Raw genomic sequence first — 12,500 nt, 5'->3', positions numbered from 1 at the left:
GCTTCACCTCCATTGTTTGTTCGCTCCAAGCAATAATTAATCCGTACAAAAATAGGTCGTTATAGAGTATTATTATTCATGTTACTCCTATTATCTGTCCTCAGGTGCTATCATTAATAATATGTACAGACCTTCCTTTTCCCTGCGTGCAGTACAAAGGGAGGAAAGGACACCAACGGATGGGCGGAAATTTTACTCACATACACATTCTTACTGGTACAGAGAAAGGATGAATTCGAAAGAAACATTTTTTTTATGATCTCTGTTCCCATGTTGGACGGTAAGGATTGATAAATGTGTATAGTTTTGTGTGTAGTATATGGAGTGCTGCTGCTCCTGTTGTTGTTTTTGTTGTTGTTGTTGTTGTTGTTGTTGTTGTTGTTGTTGTTATTGATGCTGTTGTTTTTGCAGTGGTAACAGTAGTAGTAACAGTAGTAGTGCTAGTAGTAGTACCACCAGAATCTCATGCACTTTATATTTGTACCCGGAACCATGCCAAGTCTGTTCTCCAACAAGCCAAAAACTCCTCCATTAATAGAAAGTGTCAAAATCTTTCAAGATCTAACTCCCCTCGTGACTTCTGGCATCTAGCCAAAAACGTCTCCAATAACTTTGCTTCTTCTTCTTTCCCTCTTTTATTTCAACCAGGTGACACCACTGCTATCACATCTATCTCTAAAGCTGAACTCTTCGCTCAAATCCTTGCTAAAAACTCTACCTTGGACGATTCAGGGCTTGTTCCTCCCTTTTCTCCACGCTCTCACTACTTCATGCTACCTATTGCAATTCTTCGCAATGATGTTTTACATGTCCTCGCCGGCCTAAACCCTCGGTTTAGGCCATCGACCTGATAGGGTCCCTCCTATGGTTCTCCGAAACTGCGACTCCGTGCTTGCACCTTGCCTAGTCAAACTCTTTCAACTCTGTCTGTCAACATCTACCTTTTATTCTTGCTGGAAGTTTGCCTACATTTAACCTGTTCCTGAAAAGGTTGTCCTTTCTAATCCCCCCAAACTATTGTCCTATTGCTTTAATTTCCTGCCTATGTAAAGTTTTTGAATCTATCCTTAAAAGGAAGATTCTTAAGCATCTGTCACTTCACAACCTTCTATCTGATCGTCAGTATGGGTTCTGTCAAGGCAGCTCTACTGGTGATCTTCTGGCTTTCCTTACTGAGACTTGGTCATCCTCTTTTAGAGATTCTGTTGAAACTTTTGCTCTTGCCTTAGCTATATCAAAAGCTTTTGATAGAGTCTGGCACAAAGCTTTGATTTCCAAACTACCCTCCTACGGTTTCTATTCTTCTCTCTCTGTAATTTAATTTCAAGTTTCCTTTCTGACCGTTCTATTGGTGCTGTGGTTGACGGCCTCTGTTCTTCTCCTAAATCTATTAATAGTGGTGTTACTCAGGTTTTTTTTTCCGGTAACCCACTCTCTTCCTATTATTCATCAATGATCTTCTAAGCCAAAGATCTTGCCCTATCCACTCCTATGTTGATGATACCACTCTGCACTTTTCCAGGTCTTTTCATAGACGTCCAACCCTTCAGGAAATAAACAGTTCACGCAGGGAAGCTACAGAAGGCCTGACTTTTGTTCTCTGTAAAATTGGGGCAGAGCAAAGTTGGTATTATTCATTGCCTCAAAAACTCAATTCCTCCATCTATCAACTTGGCACAATCTTCCAGACAACTATCCCCTCTTATTCAATGACAGTCAATTGTCCCCCTCTTTTACACTGAAGATCCTCGGTCTGTCCTTTTCTTATAATTTAAACTGGAAACTTCACATCTCATCTCTAGCTAAAACTGCTTCTATGAAGGTAGGTGTTCTGAGACGTCTCCGCCAGTTTTCCTCATCCTCCCACCCCTCCTCCGCCTTCTAACTCTGTACAAGGGCATCATCCGTCCATATATAGAGTATGCTTCACATATCTGGGGGCGTTCCACTCATACCGCTCGTGTAGGATGGGTGGAATCAAAAGCTTTTCGTCTCATCAACTCCTCTCCTCTAACTGTCTTCAGCCTGTTTCTCATCGCCACAATGTTGCATCTCTAGCTATCTTCTTCCGCTATTTTCATGCTAACTGTTCTTCCGATCTTGCTAACTGCATGCCTCCCCTCCTCCCGCGGCCTCGCTGCACAAGACTTTCTTCTTTCTCTCACCCCTATTCTGTCCCCCTCTCTAATGCACGATTTAACCAATATTCTCAGTCATTCATCTCTTTCTCTAGTAAACTCAGGAATTCCCTGCCTGCGTCTGTATTTCCACCTTCCTATGAATTCAACTCCTTCAAGAGGGAGGTTTCAAAATACTTATCCATCAGTTTTTGACTACTGCTTCGGACCCTATTCGGGGACTGGCATCTGAGTGGGCTTTTTTCTTATTAGATTTTTGTTGCCCTAGGCCGGTGTTCCTCCAACATAAAAAAGAAGTACTTGTTGCTGTTGTTGTTGTTGTTGTTGTTGTTGTTGTTGTTGTTGTTGTTGTTGTTGTTGTTGTTGTTGTTGTTGATGTTGTTATTGTTGTGGTAGCTGCTACTGCTGCTGCTGTTGTTATAATATTATTCACAGACGATGCTTTTGCGCATAATGGCATCTATCAAACGACAAACCGAGGTCACAATAGTGCTTTCAAACATGCATCGTTGTGAAAACAAGGCTACACACACACACACACACACACACACACACACACACACACACACACACACACACACACACACACACACACACACACACACACACACACACACACACACACTCTCTCTCTCTCTCTCTCTCTCTCTCTCTCTCTCTCTCTCTCTCTCTCTCTCTCTCTCTCTCTCTCTCTCTCTCTCTCTCTCTCTCTCTCTCTCTCTCTCTCTCTCTCTCTCTCTCTCTCTCTCTCTCTCTCTCTCTCTCTCTCTCTCTCTCTCTCTCTCTCTCTCTCTCTCTCTCTCTCTCTCTCTCTCTCTCTCTCTCTCTGTGTGTGTGTGTGTGTGTGTGTGTGTGTGTGTGTGTGTGTGTGTGTGTGTGTGTGTGTGTGTGTGCGCGCGCGCGCTTTGGATACCTTTACTATCTTCTTGCTTTCATTTTTTCTTTCCTTTTTTCCATTGTTTTTTCTTGTTTGGTATTCGCAAAAAATAGCTGCATTTCTTATACGTAACTCAACTGAACATGCTGTTCTAATGTTATTGTATTTTTTTTATTATTCTTTTGTTTTTGTGGAAAAAGAAATATTGTTCACTGTCCTTGTTTCTTACAGTAAAATAAAATCTAACAGTATTAAACACTAAAAAAAAATAACAATGTTTCCTGGTGTTTCCGAAAGACAAGAAAATAAAAAAAACATGAAATTGGAGCAACTAATGATATGTAAAAAAAAAAAAAATGAATGCCACTAAATCCAGTGTTCAAGTTATCGTAAAGCAGAGAATTCACTGAAGAGAGAAAAGGAAAAGAAGAGGCAGAGAGAAGCTTTTATATTTTGGATACTAAAAGACATTTTTATAGGCATATACAAAGAGGGAACTACAACTCGTACCCACAACACCCTCTGTATCTAAGGCAGGGATGGGTAGCCGCCACAAGCCATAAAACAGCGTCATATAACCGGTCGCACTTTTACTACAGCCATCATTGCAAGGTAACGGAGATTAGGGACATGTGTGTGTACAAGCGAGGACGAGGATAGAAAGGAAATAGCCACAGAATATAAAGACCAGGACGAGGAATAGAATAAAGAGAAGGAAAGGAAAAGATTTAGGAGACACTGAAACAAACTAGGCGAGAGTAAGGCAACATGAAGAGTATGTGAATACTTCTGTAAAAGTGTATTGGGAGGATTAGAAAATTCGTAATATCATGAAAAAATATAATTTAATGAAGAGATTAGAGGATATTACTATATTAAAAAGGAGAGAGAGAGGGAGAGAGAGAGAGAGAGAGAGAGAGAGAGAGAGAGAGAGAGAGAGAGAGAGAGAGAGAGAGAGAGAGAACATTTTACGAGGAAAGCGTACTGTATCAAGAAGTGTGTGTGTGTGTGTGTGTGTGTGTGTGTGTGTGTGTGTGTGTGTGTGTGTGTGTGTGCACTCTGGCATGGAGATACGCTAATAATTTCAAATAACGGCATAAGGTTGTTTGGGTCACTGTCAGCTTGGTCAAGGAGATGATGTGCCGAGATAACATTTACAGATAGAAACAAAGGCTAGCATTAGTCTCACCTGTCCTCTCCCTATTCTTTTTATTTTCTTTCTCTTTCTTTCCTTTTCTGTTGTAGCTGTGTAAAAGAACGTTGCTGGTGTGGAAGGGTTAAGCGTATTTTGCAATACGAGTGTGTGTTGAGTGTACCTGGGGGAGACGCGACTCAGTCTCCTAACGTGACACGACACTTTGCATGGGTATTCATTTTGCCTTTGATGTTGTTTTAAGCCTCTCTAAGGCTTTCCTTAGAGAGAGAGAGAGAGAGAGAGAGAGAGAGAGAGAGAGAGAGAGAGAGAGAGAGAGAGAGAGAGAGATCACCCAAACCTTAATGATGTAATGACTATTCAAACATGCAAAATAAAAATTCCAACTTTTATCTAAGTTACGCCAGAAATTGCTTTAATTGTACTCCTACACTCGACCTCCCTAACCTTCTTGCGGGCAGCGGCGGCGGACGGGCCATCTTGAACCTAATAGATCGATCACAAACCGTCAGAATTTAAAGTATCCGACACTTCCTATGTGTTAGAAAGCCACCGTTTCTTCGTGTCCTTCCTGAAACTGATGAAAAATGTGACCGATCACAAACAGTCAGAATTTAAAGTACCCCGAGAGTTCCAGTGGTTTAGAAAGTTACCGTTTTATCATTTTTTCGCCGATGAACGTAAGCCGCGTCAAGAAGAGTAAAGTTTCTCTCTGCAGGCTCTTTTCCCTGCCCTGAAACAATAACATCATGATATTCCATCCTTTAAAACGTGCACACGCTCCGAGGGACACTGGAAACCACTTGCCTCGGGGGATGTCTCGGATTCCCCTCCCGCCGCACCGCAGATGGAAGAGACTGACGGGCCACGACGCAGACAGCACCGCGGAAACCAGCAGAAATCATTATTTTTTTTAAGAGTATTCAACGCACAGCTTTCAATGCTGGTATCTCTCTCTCTCTCTCTCTCTCTCTCTCTCTCTCTCTCTCTCTCTCTCTCTCTCTCTCTCTCTCTCTCTCTCTCTCTCTCTCTCTTTTTATTAGAGCAATCATGTTCCGCTCTTATTCTTTTTTCCCTTTCGCTTCCTCTTCCTCCTCCCTCTCTTCCTTTGTTTCCGCTTTCTATTATTCCTCATTTTCTTTCCTATTCTTCTTCCTGTCCTGATTCCGTACCCTTCTCATCAGTTCTTCCTTCCTTCCTTCCTTCCTTCCTTCCTTCCTTCCTTCCTTCCTTCCTTCCTTCCTTCCTTCTTTGTTTCCTTCCTTCTTTCCTCCCCTCCCTTCCTCCCTCCTTCTCTCCCTTCTTTTTCGTTTCCTTTTATTTATCTTTCTTTTCCTTCACCAGAACAGACCAGGGCAAAACTCACTCTCTCTTCTCCTCCTCCTCCCCCCAACTCTCTCTCTCTCTCTCTCTCTCTCTCTCTCTCTCTCTCTCTCTCTCTCTCTCTCTCTCTCTCTCTCTCTCTCTCTCTCTCTCTCTCTCTCTCTCTCTCTCTCTCTCTCTCTCTCTCTCTCTCTCTCTCTCTCTCTCTCTCATGTAATTACATGACCTTTCCAAAACACCCTGAGAAACTAGAGAATGTTAAGAGCAGAGCAGAACAACAACTTCCCTACCTAACACTCTTACCAGGAAGGGTTCGCTAGATTGAATGTGGTAAATGCCATGCGTTGTAGCACCGATTGAATCCCTCGTAACACCGAAAAGGTTCCCAAAAGAACGAAAGAATTTGGTCTAATTTTATTCCATTGTATATTGTGTGGACAGGAAAAGAAGAGGGAAAATCTGCCACGATTCTAACTCATTTTATCGAATCAATGTGTATATCAGAGAAACAGATTTATTTTGGATCAAAGAACATAAGTACAACTAGACTAAAGAATGAACACGCATGAAAATTAAACTAAAAATTTCACATAACTAAACTGCACATGGCATAGGTACAGAAATATACAAGAAAACGATAGGTTACATGTGTCTCCTTACTGGCGATGACATTGTAATCTACGTAGAGTGGGGGTGTCAAGATTGCTGCCGTTCATGGAGAGTAGCGCCATGGAAAAGAAAAAGAATAATTAATAAATAAAAATGAAATGATAAAACTAACAATTCTTAAATAGGGAGTTGTAAAAATATTATGTTTATGTTTTATATGGGAGCAGAAATGGTAGCGAGTGTTCTTGCTTTTTTTTTTTTTTTCCTGTATTCGTGTCCTTGGCAGACCTTCACGTGTAAAAATATAGAAAAAAATATTTTGAGTATTTTCAGCATTTGTTTTCACATTTTTATGTGGTAGACGACCCAAACGACAACTATAAAAATTAGTCCCATAAAAAAATAAATAAATAAAATATCTTACTACTCAGACAAAAAATTAAAACAAAAATAAATTGATCCATGTACTTTTTTCTTCACCAACATTGACATAATGCTACGGGACAGGCACGGACGGACAGCAGCAGAGGAAAGTGGCATCATAAACTAGTTCAGCAGCAGCAAACTGGACTGACGCGGTATTGCACTGGGCTCGGCAAGAAAGACAGACATATGCGGGGCTGTCCCGGCGGTTTGATTTCATACACTACCTGGATTCCCTGTTACCTGGGATCCAAAGTGTATGCAGTATAACACACACACACACACACACACACACACACACACACACACACACACACACACACACACACACACACACACACACACACACACACACACACACACACACACACACACACACACACACACACACACACACACACACTCTCTCTCTCTCTCTCTCTCTCTCTCTCTCTCTCTCTCTCTCTCTCTCTCTCTCTCTCTCTCTCTCTCTCTCTCTCTCTCTCTCTGAATATCATAAAGCAACTTCAGCTTGACTCTGAACAGCCCAGTGAACGTCCCTGCCGCCCTGGACTTTGCATGGTGGAGGACGCTCTTGTATTTACATATAACCAGGCGGCCCTAGAGATTCCCTCCCTCCCTCTGCACTCTCCCTGTCTCCCTCCACCTCTGCTCTCCCTGCCTGCCTCCTCCCCTGCTCTGCGTCTCTTCTGGGCCTCCCTCTCTCCTTCCCTCACTCCCTCACTTCTCACGGCTTGGTAAATGAATTCCAACTAATTGCCAGGAGCGGCTCGTTCATCAAGGAAGGGAGGCGAGCGCCATTACAGGGAGAGGCAGGAGGGAGGGAGGGAGAGATGAGTGGCAGATTAATAGCAGACAGCCGAGGAAGGAGCGGTGAGGGTCGAGCTTGGGAAAGGGGTGCTGTCAGCTCCAGGAAATTTGCAAAAGAGAAGAGAAGCGAATTAAAAAAAAAAGGAGGGAAAGGGGGAAAAAAAAAAAGAGAAGGCTGTATGTATGTAGGTCATTATTCCTTTGATCACTGACTCAAATTACCACCGCCAATTATGCATTAATCACATGCCCCATTTTACTTCTTTGTATAGAAGTATTATTTATCGCAATTTAGGGTGAAAAACGTTAATTTTATACTTTTATTTACGGGGGCTTTGATGTTTCGTGCTTCCTTTCCCCCTGTCCTGCGCCGTCAAGGAAACAGAAAACTGCGTGGCGCCCCTGGTGGACTACAAAGAGGGTGAAAATTGGAATAAACCTCCCATTAACAAAACACTGTCCTTTACGTGAGTTTTTCCTCCTTATCTCCCTCTTTTTTCTCTTCTTCTTACACATTGTTCCCATGACGTGTTTGCAGACTCTTTATCCCCCTCATCCCGTGTGTGTTTGCATGTGGTTGTGTGTGTGTGTGTGTGTGTGTGTGTGTGTGTGTGTGTGTGCAGGGTGGAAGGAAGGACTAAAAGACGGACAGGGGACTCGGAGGGAAGAGAAGGGAAGAGAAGGGAAGGAAGGAAAGACGTCTGTGTGTCTCTTGAGGTCCTCTGGTATTCTCATCAGACACAAGGAAAGGGTCTCTCCTGCGCCCTTACCTTAGCTAGATTAATCACTGCCTGACCCGCCTCTGGATTTGCTGCAGATCCGGTGCGGGGAACGGCGGGGCTTCCATATGTCCTCCTTGTGAAATGACTCTCATTATTTCCTCTCTCCATCGCCCACGAAAAAATCTGCAATCTGTTGTGTGACCTGGAAAAAGAGTGGCGGTGGTGGTCGTGATGAAGGAGAGGCAGGAGGAGGTAGTAGTGATAAAGGAGAAGGGAATAAGGCGACTCATGTATCTTTATCCTCTCCTTGCCCTCGAATCCTTTCTTTATTATCATCTTTGTGTCTTCCTTTTTTTACCTCTTCCTTTTTCTTTTTTTCTTTTTGTTCTCCTTCTCCGTCTTCATCCTCTTACTTTTTTCCTTTAAGCTTTTTTCTTCGTAGTCATCTTTCTGGTCTTCATGCTTTTCCTTAGTCTCTGTCTGCTCCTCCTCCACTTCTTTCTTAGTTATTCGTAGAATTCTCTTCTCTATCCACCTCTATTTCTTCCTCTCCTCCTCCTCCTCCTCCTCCTCCTCCTCCTCCTCCTCCTCCTCCTCCTCCTCCTCCTCCTCCTCCTCCTCCTCCTCCTCCTCTTCCTCCTCTCCTCCTCCTCCTTTTACTCCTTCTCGTCCTACTCCTCCTCCACCTCTTATATTTTTTTTTTCATATATTTCTCTTCTCCATCCACCTTTACTTCTTATCTTCCTCCTCCTCCTCCTTCATCCAGGTCTTCATGCATCTCTCTTCCTTGTCCTCTCTGACCCTCTCCTGTCCTCCTGGGCAGGCTTTCTGAGGAGCTCTGCGTGGTGCACGAGGCGAGGCGACACACGGCCCGTAACCAGATTCCCCGCCGCCAACAGAGGCATTATGGGAACACTTCCGATCGTTCTGCGACGCGTGACGGACAATCGCACGGCCATTTCTGTTCTGGTCGTATTGTCGTATACCTAAACGGGAAGTTTAATATCCAACAATCTCAGTGCTCATGGAGAAGCCAGATTGAATCACTATTACAGTAGGCGAACCGGCGCTTCTTCCTGCATGGCGAGTTGGAAATTCCTTGTTATATATTGACAAAATAGTGTAGTTTAACAGTTCAGACACCCTAACCCCACTTTTTTCCATTTTTTATTCTACATGATTTTTGTTTACACAATGCCTGCGAGTCACTATTTATAGTGTAATAGGAAAAGTACCTGAATGCAGTATTTCTAAATGTTATACATGTCAAAAAAGTCTGAAAGGATGATCAGGATGGACTAGCATTTCGTTTTAGTTAAAAGAATCTTTAGGTGTTAGGTAGTAGTAGGCACAAAAGGATATAATCACCATCGCATTCACCTCAGCATATTTGAATCAGGCACTTCCCATAAAGCTGACAGGAGTAGCCTCCTCAAGAATATTAAGGGACACATTCTTGGAAGACAGAACCACAGTAATTCAGGTTAATCAGATCAGGCTGAGAAGTCCTGCTTTAATAACGAATTGATTTTCTCCCGTAAAGTTTATGAAGGAGGCTGGAATAAATTATAACCGAGCAATGCTATATATACTTCGACTCCCAGGAGGTCCTCGACAAACACCTTCACTAAAGATTCATCGGTGTGGGAAAAGTCATGTTAAAAAGTTGCACTGAGGCAGAAATACCATTATATTGCCTTTTGTTTCAACTACTGATCTTTTCAGGTAAAGCAAATCACTCTCTCAAATCCTGTGATTGAGCTGTAAGATAATACATTACTCCTGTTTCAATTTACTTTTCATATTTTCCACTCAATTATGTCGTCTTTTTTCGTTAATAAGTATTGCATATAGCTGGAATAGGTAAACATCAGGATCTGCATTGTTGAAATAGGGTAAAATTGTTAAATGAAAGTATCTGTATGCTATTAACGGAAGCAGACACGATTCAGTATTGTGGAACATCTTTTTACTCTATGTAGTTTCGGGAATTCATTTATCACATGTCTGTTCGCAAGCGTCATAAAGACTGGTGGAAGAGCACGCACCAAAAAATGTTGAGACAATCGAATAAAGATCTCGAGAAGAAAATTGAGTATAAAATGAACCTCATCTTCGACTAACACTGCGCTGTGCGTGAGGACCAGGAGCAGTGACCACGGCGCCTACAGAGATCCTAAACAAGCAGTGAATCAATAAGTTATCTATCTATCATTGTTACCAACGAAACTGAAATTTTTCATCGGTGCACTTTTGGAAAAAAAAACATATCATAGATGTTTTGATTTTTTATAAGGAACTTTTAATGCAATACCCCGTAAAATCCTATGACTCAAAACTGAAATATCTCTTTGAATATGGTGCACAGATTTTGTCCCATAATTACAGAAATATCCATCTACCTGAAGGAAGACAAACAACTCCCTTAACATAAAGACAATTTTTTCTGAACTGCCTAAGAGTGGGTAAAAGAAATACCAATTATTATTTACTAAAGAAGACGAGAGTCGAAGATCGATTAATTGAATCAATAAATTGATTCGATTAATCTCGCACTGGATTGTTGGCCGCATTAGAGGTCATGCTTGTGTCACCGATAAGAGATTTCATGGAAACGATGCAGGAAGATCAAGATATTTTTGCAAGTTTGTTCGTGGCGATCTTTAGCTCTGTGATTTTTATAATCAGTGAGACGACGTGAATGAAACAGTGAGAGTCTGATCAAAGTAAGTCGCTGGTAACACTGACATCGCTGGTATTATGTATATATATATATATATATATATATATATATATATATATATATATATATATATATATATATATATATATATATATATATATATATATATATATATATATATATATATATATATTTTTTTTTTTTTTTTTTTTTTTTTTTCTCGCGCAATCACTTCGTGAAACAAGGCGCTTGCGGCTATGCTGCAACAAATAATAAAACGTTCAACTCAGAACAAAAAACTCTTATACTTAGATATTTCGAAACTATATATATTTTGTGACATGATTGTGTTCACGGGACCGTTCCTCATTATACTCATAATTTCCTGAAATATTCTGAGCGAGATATAAACAGAGGCTCCTATAATCAAACCCGCTATTCTCGTCCATTCCCTGTTCTTTTCGTTTTGTTTTAGCTCTTTATTCATTTGAGTTAGTTAGCCCAACCATCAATATCAAGAGTGAAAGACGGAAACGTTGTTAAATATTGTGTAAATAATGTCTCCTCTTTGTTGTATATACATACATTAAAATGTTTTCAATTAATTTCCCAGCAGCCTTGGGTTAGTTTCCCCTGCTCCTTCTCCTCCTCCTCCTCCTCCTCCTCCTCCTCCTCCTCCTCCTCCTCCTCCTCCTCCTCCTCCTCCTCCTCCTCCTCCTCCTCTTCTTCCCCCTCCTCCATCCTCCTCCTCCTCCTCCTCCTCCTCCTCCTCCTCCTCCTCCTCCTCCTCCTCCTCCTCCTCCTCCTCCTCCTCCTCTTTCATGCTCTTTATGGCGTGCTCCTCGCCTTCCCCTCCTCAAGGCTGCAATGAATCAAAGGGTGGAGGCAAAATGTCACGCATTGATTGAGCTTTTTGAATACCGCTTAATGTGTCACGTTTGGCCGCGAGTGAGTGAAAAAAAAGTGCCGCGGAAGTTTTTCATTTAATTTTGCTCGACTTAAGGGGATTGAGAGAGAGAGAGAGAGAGAGAGAGAGAGAGAGAGAGAGAGAGAGAGAGAGAGAGAGAGAGAGAGAGAGATGGCGGGGACTGTTGACTGATGGGTTGTGTTGGTGGACAATTAGCGAGCCAGCGTTGAGAAAACGATCAGAGATGGGACTGAAGACAGGGGGTTGACAAGGGCGTTGCAGGGCTGGAGGCTGCGAAAAAAAAAAAAAAAAAAAAAAAAAAAAAAAAATATATATATATATATATATATATATATATATATATATATATATATATATATATATATATATATATATATATATATATATATAAATCAGCTGTTCTTTCCGATAACTGGATGCTGTACATTATTCGAGAGGGACTAAAATCATTGCCAGTTGAAAAAAAGAAGTATCCTAAATATATATGGCGCACTATTTTCATTACTCTCAGCCGCTTCATGTGACACTGGTGTTTTCAAGAGTTTTTCATAATTCCAATGGTAATTTAATATGTATTATGCATCATCTAAAGAGAAAACACCAGTGAGAATAAGGGAACACAACGTTAAGAATACGTGCCTAGGCAGGAGTAGCTTTGGACAAATGAAAGGAATGAGGGAGAGTGAGGTTATTATTAGGAAAGGGTGAGGGAGACCAAATCAGTGAGGGAAGAGGGATAGGTGCGGAGGAAACAAGAACTGAAAGTGTCTTGGGATAGAGGGACTCCAGTTTGTTGGGAGGAATATTCATAGAAGATAACTAGAGAAACAAGA

General features: G+C 41.6%; 1 long non-coding RNA gene across 1 annotated transcript in view; it reads left to right on the top strand.

Annotated features, from left to right (window-relative positions):
- Positions 1 to 12,500, top strand: part of LOC135103983 (uncharacterized) — a 374,035-nt gene that overhangs the window by 325,530 nt on the left and 36,005 nt on the right. The window lies entirely within an intron of this gene.

This window comes from Scylla paramamosain, chromosome 10 (assembly GCF_035594125.1).
Source record: "Scylla paramamosain isolate STU-SP2022 chromosome 10, ASM3559412v1, whole genome shotgun sequence".
NCBI classification, from domain to species: Eukaryota; Metazoa; Arthropoda; class Malacostraca; order Decapoda; family Portunidae; genus Scylla; species Scylla paramamosain.
Note: the sequence above shows the minus strand (reverse complement) of the source record. Positions and strands in the feature narration are given on the sequence as shown.